This window comes from Rissa tridactyla, chromosome 4 (genome assembly GCF_028500815.1).
Source record: "Rissa tridactyla isolate bRisTri1 chromosome 4, bRisTri1.patW.cur.20221130, whole genome shotgun sequence".
NCBI lineage: Eukaryota > Metazoa > Chordata > Aves > Charadriiformes > Laridae > Rissa > Rissa tridactyla.
The window spans coordinates 78,250,228-78,267,217 of NC_071469.1; the positions used below are offsets into that span (position 1 = coordinate 78,250,228).

Below are 16,990 nucleotides of genomic sequence, written 5' to 3' on the forward strand. Positions count from 1 at the left end.
GAATTAATGGGGTGGGATTGCTTTCTGGGTGGGTTTTTCCTGATTCCAACAGCTTTAATTGCTGTTACACGAAACAGTGGCTGCAGACATTAGAGGAAGATTGTCATACAGTAGTAGCTAAACATTTTCAGTGGCAGTCAGTGAGCAATTATACGCTACAATTTACACTATCTTCTCTAGTCTGTTCTTTGACTGAAGAAGCACCTATTATTAGCCAGGCAATAATCAAATACTTAAAATAGGCATATAAAAGAAGATTTGGAGAATAATGGATGCTACCATCTAATAAGCATTTCACTCCCTCATGAGATGCATTGAAGTGTAGAAATTCAAGCCATATCACTGTATTTTTAACTGACAAAATTGCTGTTGAGACAGCTATATTTTCTCAATGTATTTTATTCATAAAACAATCTAGTTTTATAAACACAGATCATCTTTAATGTAATGGATGTAATTTGCGGCAGTTATTTTGGATAACTTTTAGTTGTTAGATGGCACAAATCAAAGTTAAGAGAATATTGAAACACAAGGAAAATGAAAAACAATGTGAAATGTCTCAATACATTTTATTTTCAATGAAATAATAGAATATCACTTTACCAGTTCTAACATAAATGGGATAATTTGAAAGCTATCAACCTGTATATGTGCCGTAACAGATAGAAACATACTTTTTCAAGTCAGCCAGTTGCCAGTAGACGTGGGAAGGAAACACTGTTTTTCATATATTTGTGATCCATGTAAAGCTGTTGGTTAGCAACAGTTTACAATCTAAAAACGCAAGCAATGAGCAGTATTTGGTAATGCAACACCAACAATAGAAGGGCGAGAACAAGAGTCACTGGGTTGTGTTTGCTCACTTCAGAGTGTGAATTTCCCAAGAAAGTACTAACAAATTAGCTCATTTCTTAAGCAGGGGAACAAATCCCAATGTTTGTCTCTTGATACAGCACCTTATTTTCTTTCTACCTTCCTTCTTCTCCCACTGTCTCTTCCTCAGAGCTGCGCTTAAGTACAGTGGCTTGTGCAGTGACCGAATGCTTGGCTTAATTTGTACAGAACAGATTATGAATAAAACAATATATCTAGTTCTCTTCAAATGCTTCCAAATTGAGTATATATTAAAATTACTATTTTTAGAACAACAGTTGAAAAGAAATCAATAACCCCTTCCCACCCACCTGTTAGCTTACACTCTTAGAGCATACCTTCACCAGATGCTGAATTTAAACTTCACTTCCTAGTGTTTTTATAGTCCTGTTATATATTTGGGCTTCTGAATCGAGTATTGCAATAAATAAATTACAGAAATAAGTAACGTAGTGATTGATATAAAAAGAAAGCTTCTATTAGGTAGAGCACTTGAGCACTTACTGTGTGTTTACTATTTGGTACTTGGAGATCATGAAAACTGGTTGTGGGCAGTGGATAATCTTTGTCATTTTGTACTACAGCATATGCTAATCACCTGCCCTTGTTTTTTCTTGACATGTAAGCTGTGATTCTCCATTTCAGGAAACCCTACAAGGATGTTTGGCTGCAGAGAAGTAAGACTGCAAGCTAGGACATCCGCTTTGAAAACACCCCAGAAGCAGACCCACTTCATGAAGCCTGAATCTGTACTGCTGTCCCCAGGAAGGTCTGGAGCTTCTGAATTTGAAAAAGCAGTAAAAAAGCAGAAGTCCATACTAGGAAAAAAGCTGTTCTGTATAGCATGATAACCCTGTCAGGAAACAGAAGAGAAAGTCCTGCCTGATCTAAAGCTGTGGAAAACCTTGAACTCACAAGAAAAGGTAGGCTCAAACTATACAAGAGAGAAGTGGCTCAAAACTTTTGAGGTTAATAAAAAGAATCTGTAATTCTTTAGTGATTTGCAGGTAAATGTTATTATAATAAAAAATCTCTTTCTGAATTCCTCACTTTTCTTCTGCATTTTCATGATGGGTTCCTCCCAATGTGCTAGGGAATATGCATGCATGCAGTGGTCTCAGCACATTGTTTGTCATGTCAGACAAGGTATATGAGCCTGGGTCTCTGTGGAAGGGCCAAGGCTTAATATAGGCATCTTGTATCTTAGAAGTATGTGATATCTGGTGCTCAGTTCCACTTGGTACCAATTGGAAAAGCAGAAGACTGGCCTAGTTTGTAATACTAATTATTATTAAATTGCATAGTGGGCCTGAGTCTAATTTTATCCTGCTTTTATAGAGCCATTAATGGACTTGTTCCAAATTTTTCACTGGCATAACAGCGAGTAGAAGTAGGCCCAATAACTGTCATGTAAAAAGAAATCATTCCATCTTGTAAACCATAATGCAGGTTACATGGTAGTTAAGTGTGGGCCAAATAAATTCATCTTTCAGATGATGTGTTAAATGGCAACCTTGGATACTTGCAGTCAATTAAAATTTCCTGGCACATTTTCACAGGACAAGGGACATTTGTTACTAATCGTGTCCAAAAGAAATTCTAGCTAGTATAATTGTATTTTACATAGCTAAAATTGCCTTTGTGCCTATACTTAGATAGTTATTCCTCACTCTATCTTTTAGAAAACAGAAACAACTATGTAGTGATTTTGGTGCAGATGACAGCTATGTTATCACCCAGAAGCAGCATGCAGTAGAGTTTTTCTTACCCTGTATCATTGAACTGCAAAGTGTCTTGAAAATCTAGAATTGCAGAAAAAAAGGGTCAAGACTGCTGTGTTAATACTTAGGGACAGATCCTCGGCTAATATAAATTACCAGAGATAGGTTGAGACATCGTCTTAATTGATCTGTCTCTTATCTCTTAAAATAATGTACATTTTAGTTGGTCATGCCCATTTGGTTTTATTACTCCTACCTATTTATATGAAATATTTTATGACACTTTGGTCTTAAATAAGAAAACAGGGTACAGCCTATTACATTTTTTTCTGCTTCTCCTTTTGTTAGTCCTGAATTTGTCCTAAAATAACTCTGAAACACTTCAGATTAGCTACCATAACAATAAATATTCTTTGAAAACACCTGTTTTTCTGCCTGTCTCCTTGGGCAATCAAATCTGCATTTAAGACCAACTCATTTAACACTTAGCTGTTGCCACATCCAAGATGATTATGTGTATTTTGCCAGCCATCTGGAAGGTGGGGTAGTACAACCACGCAAAGGAATTCATGCAGGATTAAAAATGTCTCCAAAGAAGATGTCCCATATAGACCTATAACCTATATGTGGAGAGTGATGTGTTCCTTGCATGGCCCATGGGAAAGCCTACCAAAACTGTGGATATGAGAGACTAGTTGAGGAGAGGGATTGAGGGAAACCACAATAGTCAACCCTAACAGCTACAGAGGGGCTGCAGTAAGTATGATACTGTTATGTATTACTTTTACATTATCTATAGTCTGTACAACTTTACACTTTCTACCTTTCAAAATAGTGTGTGCAGGCAGGGAGCAGTGGCATTTTCGGTTTAGAGCAGCTGAACAGTTTTATGAGAATATGTTGGGATTACTAGGCAAAATATTTCAGCAAACTCCAGATGGATCCATGGGCAGAAGTCTTAATTGCATTCTAATAAACAAAAAAACCAGAAACTAATTTTGCTGGTAGTAAAGTCTGGTGGTAGTTTTAAAACATTGTGAGCATGTTTGTATACACTGAAAAAAGCCAAAGTGCATGTGAAGCAATACCTGCGCATTTAAGTTCAATATATCAGGATACAAGAGTGCTGTGACCAAGCTAGAAAATGGAATGCAAGCACAAATAGTGGTTTCAGCTTACCAGCTACAGGTCTCCTAACCTGAAATACTATATTTTTTGGTTTTCAGTTCCACAGTACTATATACTTGGCTTCTCCAGTTCAAGTCCATAACAAATTACTTGCATGCTGTGCTGAGATTCAAAAAAAAAAAAAAATTTAGAAACAGCTGTTGTTGGCTCTGTAGTCTGGCTTCAACTGATTCCTAAACTCAGCCAACAAACACAGTCCTCCTCCACTTGTAGAGCTTCTGGTTTGTCTTGGCCTATACAGCCCTTTATCCTCTGCAAATTTCACTGGAAACATCATGCAAATGATGTTTGATTTTTACCAACTCATCTTAAGGAAGAGGACCCCTGTTTTAGCTTCTTTTCCTTCTCTGCAGTGAGAAAAGGTGGGAAGGAGAAATTTTATGTGAGGAACCAACTTGTGTACAGGTCTAGTCTTAAGACTCCTAAGAAGTCTTCGACAAGTGTGAGCCTGGGCTTTCCATATGGTCTTCAGTGAGGTATTTGCCAGGATAACCACTGACTGTAATAAGTGTAATAGGGTCTTCCTGTATTTTCCATCTGTATTTTCCATGCAGGTTGCCCAGCACTCTTACCCTCTCCAGAGTGAGAGGACTATGAAAACCTCCTCTTCAAATTCAGTGCATTGTCGTACAGGAGTAGGAGTCAGTGTACATCTATGTAGGAAAAAAGTAGGGAGCTATGGTGCTTACTTTTTCATGACTACCACCCTTGTTGATTAAATATGCTTATGTGTGATCAAATATTCTTTCACCCTTTTGGAAATTTGATTCAAATTCTCTAATTTGTGGCCCTGACACCAAGGAATAAAGGAAATGAATGAAAGCAGAAAAAGATTAAACAGAGAAAGGTTAAAAGGCCAAAAAGACAGGAAGGATTCATGCAGTAACACAAGTGTCTCTAACATCAAGATTAACAATGAGACTTGCCCTCCTACACACTCCACAGTCATCTGCTCAATTTCCACCCAATTTCTGTCTGGAGTCATAACTGTGTGAAGTAGAACGCAGCAGTTTTGCATGTTTGGCTGATGGCTCCTCTCTTTGCCAGCCTTCTTTTCATCCTGCACCCTTTTCCAACAGATTTAAATTGGCTGCGTGACTTTGGGTTACAGCCTTCTCCCTGTATTCAACTGATCCGTAAGCATCTACTTTCATTTGCTCTCCACGGCATCCTCATTTTCTCATTATTCTAACTTTTGCTGCTTGCTCATGCTGAGGTTCTGAATATGCTGGATTAATTACCCTATCCCTAAATCAGAGAAATCTGCATATCTAGTCAACCTCTTTTTATTTTCTGATATAAAGATGACAGAGCTATTAAAAAGCAATGACCATGAAGAGGAGTAGACTGGAACAGCCATGGGAATTTTTAGTAGGAGCATGAGAAAGGGAAGAGTTGGTGATGAAAGGGGTTGTGGCAACTTACCAGTTTACCTACACAGAGCAACGTAAGAAAATGCTTCGAATCTCTTCAATGATAAAATAAGGATGTTATCATGGATTGTATTTTCTAAAATGTGAGATAATAGCACAATACCAGAACATTCAAAAATTTACTGTTAATTATTAATAGAAACGAATAAATACACAGTGAGTTCTAATTGCCAGCTCTATTCTGAATTCATCTTTGTTTAGGTTTTGGAGGGTCTGACTCAGAAACAAAATCATCCTGTTAGTAATTCATGCTATTTTTAATGACTCAAACTGAGCTGCTTCAAAAAGTTGTTTTAAAAATCACTTTGATTTCAGATATCTTTGAGTAGATGTGTATCTCAGATATCTGAGCTCTGTGGGAAATATGTATGTTCTAACTTACTCAATGTTTTGAAAAAGACAACTTGAAACTTAAGAGATGTTTAGATATTGCAACAGTGGCAACCAAAGACACTTCTGGAGCCAGGTAGTCAAAAGTACTCTCTTAGTTCACAGCCTGGGCTTAAAATGAAAAATTTTCAATTTTCAATTATTGAAGAAAAAAAAGCCATTTGCTTTTTGTTCATCTACTATGGGAAAATTTTTAACAAAAAAATAAATCAATTGGTAACCGGTATGCATTTTCAGATAAAATGAATTTCTGTTTAGACATCTTGGGGAAAGGTGAAATGCTCCTATAAAAGTACTTCGGTCACTGAAGTTGTCTTTTTATGAAATTTTTAAAACCAGACTAATTCAGCAGCTTGGATTCATTTAGACTTGTTGGAGTCTTTATTTATTTTTCAGGCTGGAGAAAGAATCAGATACTTAATTCTGTGAATATACCCCTACCATAAGTATGGGATGGGACCTTGTCATGGGGCAGGGTAGGCTCAGGCAATCAAGCGAAAACCTTGTAAACCATCTGCTTAAACAGGCTGATTCAGTGCCACTGCTTTTTCTGGTTTAAGAGGGTATAATGTCAGGAATTGTAGGACAGAAAAGAAATGTGGGAGAGAAGCGTGTGATTTTGGGGCTTGGGCAATCCAATCCATGGAGAGAAAGACATCTAGCAGTGGTTTGTTCCTTTCATAAACAAGTTATTTGCTCTTCTTGTATCATTGCTTATTCATTTGTATTATTAACAAGCTTTTTTAAACTATTAAAGCCTTGCCACTCATCTTCAAAACTGCCTCTAGGCATCTTTGATTTGTATGGTTAGCATTTACTCCCTGAGGTCTTATCGACCTTGGCAGTGTTAGAAATCATATTTTCACATGCATGAATTGCCCTTGACTAATTTCTCCAGTACAGTTTGAAGATAAATAACCTTTCTTTGGCAGTTGCATTTTTTACTTTTGGCTTGTTTATTTTTAAGACACATTGTATGAATGTGTGTATAGCTATATGGAATACTACAAAGAGAATGTGTATCAAAGTTTGGTTAAGAATGTGCATTATTGTTTTCCTTGAATATATTAATGCTAGATGGAAGGATTTCTTTTTTTATCTTTTCTTTTTTATCTTTTGTGAGTCCTTTTTTTCAAATTTCCCTTTCAGAATCGTACAGTTCATAGTGACCTTTGATGTTATTCTCCTCCATAGCAGTTATGCGTTTCTAGGAACGGAGTGAAATTAATTTTCTCATTATGCCATGGGACAGGTATTCCGTAATAGCCCTCCCTATTTAGGTTTTTGCTAAATTTGACTTCCAGCATGCCAGTGCCACTGAAAATAATATCAGCCACATTTTAAGTAGGAACATCAGACAACAGCTCAGGAAAGAAATACAAGAACATAACAGAACTCCAGTGGCTTCCAGAGTGGAAGCATGGAATATGAGCACTACACAATGTCAGGGACAGGAGACAGAGCAGTTCCCACGTTTGTCATAGACATAGGATGTGACCTGCCAAGCTGTGCAGCTTGGCATCAACAGTGAAGATGATAAGGGTTGGAAAGCAAGATTTCTCAGTTGAAATTCAAACTCCATAGTTGAGCTACTATAGCCTAGTGTGTTAAGGGAAAGCACTGTATTAGAGAACGTTAACTGCCGTGGGGCTGAACATGGTTAGAAAAGTGAAGTAATTTTGAGAAGTTTAACAATTCTAGTAGAAAGCAGATAACTGTTTTTAATTTACCTGGCCAAGGTAAACCTTACATCACTGCAAATAAATAGAGGATGGTAAGGTGAATCCAACAGCAAATAATTATTATGGAGTAATTCAGCTTTTTGAATCTGTAGCTATTAACAGCTTGTTAGAAATGTACTGAATAATTTGCCTGGAGTCTCTGTTACAATGTATTCAATCATCTGTTTGTAGAAACAGTGAATACTTCCTTAGTGATGCAACTGGAAAACGCGTGTGTGAATGTACTACAAGGTAGTCTGTCACAGTTCATATAGCATTAGCTGAGGCACAACTCTGTGATGTGTTTTCTACATGTAATCCTTGGCTAGGAATAGGATCTTTCCTTCTCACCTGGAGAGTATTTTCAGTTCCTTTTACAATGTTCTCGCCAGACATTTTCCTGACTTTGGCCAAAATTTTATTGACAGCAGTATGCGTTTCATTGTCTAATTCTTGAACTGTGTTTGAGATGGGAACAGTACCTTCATTTCCTGACACCATTTTGAGAAAATCTGACAGCAGTCCCAGCACTGCCTCACCAGCTATGACAGGGCTATGGCCGGGGACTGGAAAAGGATGCACCTTTCAGACCTATCTCCAGTGGTTCTCCGTGTGCTGAGCTTCACCCTCAGGAGCAGCACTCAGGAGTATATAGGCCTCAGTGACTTAGCTATCTGAAAGACAAAGTCATCATAACTCTCTCGCAGTGTGTTGAACTAGCACCTGTGTAACACTGGAATTCCTCAAAGAGGTACAGAAGCAATACTTAATATTAATGATCTGAGTATTTCAAGCAGAAAAAGATCCTTTGCAATGTGAGCCCTTAAAGAGTTTGCTACTGTTTAGTTTTCATAAGGAGAATCCTCTTTTCCCTCTTTTCACATTGTAGAGTTTTTATGAAATATTGCTACCTTTTTTCCCAGATGATATCCTGTGGACTTTCTCCTGGATTCCTATCAGTCACTAACTATCATTTCCTCTGACATTACCTTTCAGATCTTTTACTTTTTACAAAGTCTTTTCTGTGACAATCTAATGTAAAGAGTAATCTAACAATGAGAGCCTGGAGGCAAAAGTCTTCTCCTGTTAATACGTTTGTTACAGAAATACAACTTTCTATGAAGATTGAAGCCCTAGTTTATGGGATTGGAATCTGGCTGGGCTTCAGCCTAAAGAGAGAAGTCTTCCGACTAAGAAAAACTGTTCTACTACGGTTTTCATTGTTAGTGCTGTATACTAAGTACTCAAAGGTTATGTGCTCCTTGTAGGGCCCAGCTCTAGCTACCATATTATAAACTATGGTGTTTGTTATTTAAGTTGAAGACTGATGAAAACCCTTGAGAGCTTTTTGTATTAACTGTCTGAAGTACTGCCAGCATGGCATATGCTTTGTTTCTTGTAGAAAAGGCATAGGGTAATAGACAGTTGGCAGTGGTTGGTTTTCTAATTACTTGGCATGCTCCTTGTTTCACAGGCTCACTGGCAGTTTCGGAGAAACAAGAGGATAAACGTAAAACTGATCTTCCATCCATACAATGGCACCTTAGAGGGTCTGAGAGAAAGTTCCAGTCAAATCCACATGCATTCAGGTAAGGATCTTATATAACTTTTCACTATAAACCCCTGATAGAATGAATGTTTTAGAGTAAGAAGCTTTGATCACTGTGCTTTACTGAGCAAAATATTTGTAAAACTTCAAGTTTTAAGGATCAGGTCAGAGTCAGAGCAGAAATGACTGCATCTCTATCTGAAAAAACTTGAAATCATTGCAGGAAGACAAAGCCTGAGGGAGGAGGAGCAGTAAATATTTTCAGAGACATAAAGAATTAGATCACTTTAAATAGGTTGCCTCATCAATGTTTTGATTCAAGCTGATGTTCTATGCCCTTCTCCTCCATTCTGTTGTTATGGCAGGCTAATAATTTATTATGCTATTGTCAAAGCAGACAAGGTGGCTTTTTCTTATCCAGAAATTATGTGCTGCCAAACCTAAACCAGAATCTGGATTTTAAAAAAACAAACAAGCTATTGTGACTTAAGGAGTACAGTTTCATCAGATTAATTTTGTTAGTTTCATCTCTCCACCTTGGAAGTTATGCTAGTATAAATTTAGATGCCAATTTTTGGAAGTGGCCTGGGAGTGTTCAAAAAGAATAATTTATGCTTAGTGATTCTGACTTTGCTATAGTCAACACAGAAAAGGGGTATATAAGAGGGTTGTGAAAGCAAATCAGAATGGAGGCCTGAACTAGATGATCTAAAACACTGTCTGGAGGAGGTACTAATGTCACAAGGTTAAACTTAACCTTTGCCTGACATTCAGAGGTGCTGTAGAAATTCAGATCCTCTCACACAGACCCAACACTGACAACACTGAGCACTTTGCAGAATTGAGTACAAGCTTAGTTGGGCTTCCACAGGTGAGACCACCTGAGAATGTCTAGTGAGTAAAATACAAGTTTCTGCCTAATAATGGCGAGGAAGCATATGCAGGAATTTTGCAAACACACATATTTATGATAGTAGAGACAGAGGTCAGGGTATGTGCTAGCTTTGATTATATCGAACACTTGTGTTATAGTGAGTTCAGTAGTTTTATACATGGAATGATACTATTACTCATTCCTATGCTCTCCATCTGAGCATTCTTAACATATATGTCCTCCTAGCCCACATAAGCAGACAGAAGGATTGTCAAATTCCTGTACAGGTGGGAAATTAAGTCATTTGCCTAGAGCTACAAAGGAAGTCATAAGATTCAAGAGGCTTCTTATCTCCTGTTCCATGCTCTCAATCACAGGACTGTCTTTCCTCCCTAGTTTTTTGTAGTTGTCCACAGTGATCCACAAAAACAATGCACTTGATTTCTCAGTGAAGTAGATTTCATAGATATAGAATAAAGGGCACATTAAAAATCTTTCTACAGCTACACCTAATTACCCAGGCTCTTGAATATGCATTGCAGAAGTTTTGTCTACCTGTTAATTCATCATTCTCACTGCTCAGCTTTAATTACATAACTTTTTCTTCTTTGATTAATTTGTATTGCTGTACCATTGATGTACTCATCGTTCTACTTAAAATAATTGAATAATGAAAACTTAACATTCTTTGCATGTGGTGTCTATAAATTTACACCTAACAAACCTTGAATGTAAGGTTTCCAAGCCACCTAAAGAAGAGCAACTCTCACTATTCTGTTGTAGTGTTTATCACAGTAAAATAGTGGTTTTTTCACTGGACTATGTGTTCTGAGCAAGATGCACAAGCACATAAAGCTGGAGAGCCCGGGGCTGTATTTGATCATAAGCTTCACGCAGTTTGACTGGGTCAATGAGTTTTTCCAGACAATTTAGACAATTTTCTCTCTGCAGACAAAATCTCTGGATTTCTCCTTAGTGTTTATCAAGGTAAGCTTTACAAAGTATTTCAGAAGTCTCTCTTTTTCTTTTTTTTGTTTTTTTTTTGTTTTGTTTTTTGTTTTAATTTTAAATTTGTACGCGCCTCCTTCTGGTGCGAAATAAAGATACTGATACTGATTTACCCTTCTACAGATTTGTCTTAACGTGTTAGATCAGCGTGGTCACTACCACTGTATCTTGTGTTAAAGCAAAGTAGGATTAGCTGTCCGGAAGTATATCTGGACTGTCAAGGGCTCACATGTCATCTCTGCTATAAGTATCTCCACACAGAGAGTGGGAATGCAGGATATGCAGAAGAATGGATGCCAGCACTATCTGCAAACAGCACAGCAAGTGTTTTTCCAGTTGATGGAGACAAGGTGGTGCAATTAAGCCTAGCAGCATGACACAGCACTGTTGGAATGGCTATCACTTCTTAAACTCTTTCTTCCAAAAGTTCACCATCACAGTTCTTGATTAACCACCCTTTCTGCTGCTAAAGTGTAGTTGGAATTTAGAACTTTCTAATATTACACTCTTCCATGTTTCTCTGTTTCAGTACGATTTTTTTGAAGTACGTAAATCTGGCCAGAGTATTTGTTGAGGGACTTGGCATTTTGGTACGGAACTATTAAATGTAATGAGGTTTGAAGCACAGTTTGGAAGGCAAACCTATTTGCAGGCCTGATTTGTACAGTGCATCAATTATTTGTGCATCTGAAGTGAAACAGTACTATGTGTAGAGGTTTTGTGGGGCATGGGGCTATATTATACTATATTGTCCCTTCTTATTGGAATAGTAATTTTTTAGTTCTGACATTTAGGTTGCAAAGTTCCTGAGCTGAAGCACAAGTAAGGCTTTGTTGTGACATTACTGGATTTAGTTAGCAACATCACAGTGAAACTGAAAAAAAACCAGTAGTAGTTCAACATAGGGGTTCATTTTTTGGTATTGGAGCAATCTACCTAATCTTAGAGTGACTGGCTATATGGTTCATATGACAAAAAGGGAAGTTGTTAGATTCTTTATGGTATCCATGAAAACTGATAGTGGATTGCTAGAGGCTAAACTTCTATTCTTAATTTTGTCAGTATTATTTTGTGTAGAAAATTAGAGCAATTACTTAAGGCATAGTAGAGATCACTGAAAATAATAAATAGAATATTTTAATATCTTAATATGTTTGCTGTTTGTACGAAGCAAGGTGAAAAAAAGCAACAAATAAACCTGTAGAACTTGTATCAGTAGTGCTTAGTTTTACATCCCATTTAGCACAAAGATAAAGCAAATCAGCCCATAACAGAAATAACCAAAAAGAAAATGAATGGACCTAGGGAAATGGAATAACAGAAACACTAAGTGTGGTATAAATAAGAATTTTACTAGTTTTATAGGAGGGTCTTAGACACAGGCCTTTCCCAAGGTAGTACTAGGCTATTAGGTATGTTTCCCATCAGTATGCGATACCCATAGCTGAGAAACAAGTGTTGGAAAGCTGGATAACGGTGATGCTGTTGACGTCTATTGTGCATTGTAAATAATACATAATAAGGTAATTTTTCTTTTTCATTTTTATCACCCATCTTTGTGGTCAAACTCTTCCCTTGAAGATCCCTTGAAAAGGAAAAAAAATGTGTATTCTCTTCTCTTGAGTCATTTGGCTGCATTAAGATTTAACAAAAAGCAAAAAAAATGATACAAAAATGATGTAGTCTTATCAGAGTGAAAGACTGTAACAGGGATTTTACTGCATGCCATACAGAACCTAAAGTAGGTTTCCATGTTTCAACCCAACAATTAGAGCATATCCAGCTCAATGGGTCTTACAGTATACATCCACACTATCTGGAAGGAGCTATTATTTGTGAAGCAAATTCATGTGTGAATAGACACATTGGCAAAAGTGTGCTGAGAAATGCCATCAATGGTCTGTTGAAGGTTTTAAAGGATTGACAAAGAGTTTCAAATAACGTAAGTAGGTAATAAATGACTTCAAGGTGCAAAAGGTAAGACAACCATTTCAACAGTCACACAGAATAATAAAAATATCTCAGTACCTATATTTGAGAAATATGGGTCAAATATGTTTGTCAGATATTATTGGAGTAGATCAGAAGTCTCGTGATCAAGTGGTGGTGTATTTCATGATCAGCAGTGAATTTGTTGCCATGGTGTTAGATACAGTGGTATGTCTCAAGCACAAAACTACACACGTAAATTAAGGCCAAAATCATCTTTAACTTGAAACGAGTACCAGTCAAAAATGTAATATGTATTTCACAGCAAATTCCCAGTTCAAAAAACCCCTCAACGTTCTGATTTTGCAGGTGATTTAGCATTCTCGCTATTGACATCATATGCCATTTAATTTGGAGCCCTAATGGCTCAGTGTGGTGCTGCTCAGTAGCAAACTCTGCAGTCTCAAGTCACGGACCCAGAAAAGGGTACACAATTAGTGAGTCACTTCCTGGGAAAATTGTGTTTGGCAGGATTCTGCCTGTCCATCGCTGATATGGGATGGGGAAAAAGGGAATAATGTTCTTCCAGCATTATCAAAAGATTTTTGTTGAAGGAGGAAAATACAGTTTTCAAAAATAGTCTTCAACTACAATGGCTGAACCACTGTGCTGAAAACCATGAAATTTTTCTGGCTTCATTCATTGCATGGATTCTAACTGCCATGTCAAAGAGGGCAGAGGACCTAGTGATACTGTTCTTACCGTGCAAATGAAATTCATCACCAGGCAGGTGTTCCACCTTTAGGGAACAGGGCAGACCCCTGGGGGAGAGAATATGTGACTTTAAAATTTCAGAATGCTTCACTGTGCCTTTGAAGAAAGCTGACAGAATATTTTCATTTAGTAGATATTTTCCATTTCTTATGCCCCTTCAGCTGTTGGATTTTCAGTTTATTCAATTTTAGTATTATCTCTTGCACGTTTGCCCTATTCTTCCATGTCTTTCAGTGGCATTCATTTCTGTAAAAGTGTCTTGCTACATTATGCCAAGATAAATACTAGCAGAACTGGATCTATGCTAGGAAATTGCACCAGTGTAACTACAAACTGAGATAGTTAAATCAGCACTGTGCATAAACTTAAGTGCTTTGCAGGATTTTAGTCAAAACACTTTAAAAGTAATGTTAAAATCTGTTTTTGTACCAGCTTTAGGCCGAACTCAGCCACTTGTATTCATATTGTATGCTTTGCTATGAGTATGCCGCAAGTGTGTTCAAAACTTAAGACAAAGTACCACTGAAATCATTTAGAACTTAAGGATATGCATCTGTTTAACCTCTTTCCTGACTCAGAAGGTACTTAAGCATATACCTAAAGATACAGTTTTCTGCTGAATAAGTACGTTCATTTCTTAAAATGGCAGTGAAGAAATTCTTATTTTGAATGTAATAGGAAAATTCCTAGAATCAGTCAGCCAAAGATAATTGCTGTTTGGAGAGCTTTGAATGCACACAGTAAGAAAAGTACATTTTATCCAAGGAAAAACATACCTCTTTAAATCAGTACAACCCACAAGGCAATATTATTTTTATTAACACATATGCTGTAATGCTACAAGTTGTTATATGTTTGACTTGACCCAATAATCACACAACATAAATGATATTCAAACAGGAATGTATTGCACTGCAAAGATTAATTAACCTGAAGGTTACTTTACACCATTCTTCGGCGCAAAAAGTATAATTTAGTCTAAGGTTACGGCCCCTTTACCTTGCCAGAGTCCTTTAAAATAGTTCTGAAAATTCTTTTCTGACGAGCAAGGCAATAAATTATTCCACAGGACATATTAGGTAGTGCAAAATTCTGCCAGTAGACCTACTTCAAAAGTTACAAACCACACAGCTGACTCTTGTTGGGCCACAAGCACTCGAGTAATTATCCATTTCAATGGTCAATTACACTAGAGAAGAATTTTACATGCGTACTGCTCAGCTGAGCTTCACAGAGCCAAAAAGATTATTGGTCCTCTCCCAAGTCTGAGAGACTTCCATCCAGTGCCATGCCCTCAGGAATATCTCTTCTTTGTCTCATTTTTCAGTGCTTGCATGATTCTGGTTGAGAAGTTAACTAAGCCTGTAGAATCTGAATCACTGAATATTATTAAATATTTTTTACTTTTTTACATATAATGCATTTATATCTTTTCTGTGCAAAAAGAGTGTCCAAGAGTCTTCAGAAGATACAAATAGTTTTATGAAACCAACTCTTGGGTTAAATTTTAGATGCTTGCACTCAGTCTCTCTTTCCTAAACTCAGAATGCAAGTTGTTTGCCCTACTAGCCTCCCTATCAAATCAGTAGACTTCAAGGTCCAAGCTCTTTGGAAGGCTTTTAGGAGGAATATTTGTGTTATCCGAAGGGATTCACACTACTGTATGTTTCATTTCTGTAGTCTGGATGCCTCAAAACTTGCTTTTTCAGTGTGTTGGAATTTGATTTATGCTGCAGAATATGCTTACACAGATCTCTCTGAGATTTTTCCCTACCTATACAAAAGGCAAAACACTTCTCTTTTCAATCTCGTTTTCCTTTCCCACAACTCTATTGCCCCTCTTCTGTACAGAGAACATGCTAACTTATTTAAGTGGTGCACAACACGGTATTTTAACATTAATCCTTAATATTGTTTTATTGAAATGAGTAAACTTATATTTTTTACTGTCTCATACACCATTATAATTTCCTTTACTGTGTTAAATTCAGATGTAATTTAGGATGGAAAAATACATTTTAGAATTACACCTGGAGCATGTAGTATTAGTATGACTTTTCCATGGCATGACAGTGATGTTTCCACAATCTATACATATTGATTTAGGCTGATAATAAACAATTTGATTAGGCTCTATCTATAGGCTGTCATTTCAATCACTGTCACTGGTCCAATAGAGTGGAAGGCAGCTAGCAGACACATATGGCAAGATTTCTCAAAATAAGAAACTCTGGCCTGATTAGAGCCCTAGGTTCAGTGAATTGGACAAGACAGCTCAGCTGCCACGTTATTAACTCCCTCAGAAAATACTCTGCCTTTTCCCCGGGGCCAGCCTGAATATTCTGATCTGGATCGATAAGCAATCTCCGGTGTGTACAAAATGCCAGCTAGAATCATTTGTCTCAGTGCAGTCTCCTTACAAAGGATAAAACACCTGCAGTATATGGCCTTCTCTCCCTCCTCCCCCACCTTCCCCTTTTTAACTAATGACCCACAAAGAAGGAAGAAGTAACTGAATCTATTCCATCATCAGGAAGGCTCTCTCAGGTTTGTTTTAATGATCACAACGGCTACCTTTCAATCTTATAAAAATTATATCAGTCATGGTTTCCCTGTGGCATGTTTATGTAAGTAATGTGAACTGCGATGTAATGACAAGTGTACAGATGTCATTGTAAGAGGGCCCTTGGCAAGAAGATATCTCAGAATGTCAGAATTTTAATAAACAGCGGACTGCTGGTAGGGTTCTCTTTGGTGGTTGTCTTTTATATTTGTAATATGTGCTGTGATCTGTTGCTTGGGCCAGAGATTTTTCAAGAGTGTTTAGCAGCAAAGGATACTTTAAAATTGATTGGAACAGAAGAATTATTTTCCAGAGTGGTGGTGGTTGCCCTGTCTGGTACATATCCGCAGTTTTGTTTCTAGTAGTGGTGGATTGTAGACATGTAACTTGTACTTTCTTTAGATAAGTGCCAAAACATGGAATTTTCTTCTGGTTGAATTCAGAACCATCCAAAGCTCTTAGACCTTGTTTTCTCAAGAGCGAAAACCATAAGATGCCTTACCCTTCCTTCTTTTGGTTAGAAAGGGTAGCAGACTTGAGAGGAAAGTCCCTGCTTTGACACCTCAGCACTGTCCCATTGTTCTTTTAATCCCAGGCAAAATCCAAATTGTAGACGGGAAAGAAAATAATATTAATAAGAACAATCCTTACAAATATGAGAGACATTTAGCACTTGAAAGAAAATATGACTGTGATAGCAGGATGATAAAGCTCCTTGCTGTTTTTTTCATCTGGATTATGCAAAAATTGAGAATCACGTGTGTTGATACCTGTCTCGGAGAGAGTGGTCAGCTGTAAAGTTAACACAAAGCAAAGAATTTCCAGGTCTTGATGTGTGCAGCTTCAGTGTTTGGGTTCTGATTAATTGAGAACCCTTGTCCTTTTTCAATATTTAGGAATGGATATGTGCTTTTTCTTTCAAAGTTCTGCTTAATGGACATCTTTGGTGAAATTCAGTTCTGTCTTC

General features: G+C 37.3%; 1 protein-coding gene across 16 annotated transcripts in view; it reads left to right on the forward strand.

Moving 5' to 3' along the window:
• SALL1 (spalt like transcription factor 1) overlaps positions 1 to 16,990 on the forward strand; it is a 247,433-nt gene that overhangs the window by 130,590 nt on the left and 99,853 nt on the right. For all 16 annotated transcript variants that reach the window (XM_054199755.1, XM_054199754.1, XM_054199756.1 and 13 more), the window contains 2 exons: positions 1,519 to 1,796; positions 8,801 to 8,915. The gene's annotated coding sequence lies outside the window, so the exon portion shown is untranslated. The remainder of the gene's footprint in view (positions 1 to 1,518; positions 1,797 to 8,800; positions 8,916 to 16,990) is intronic.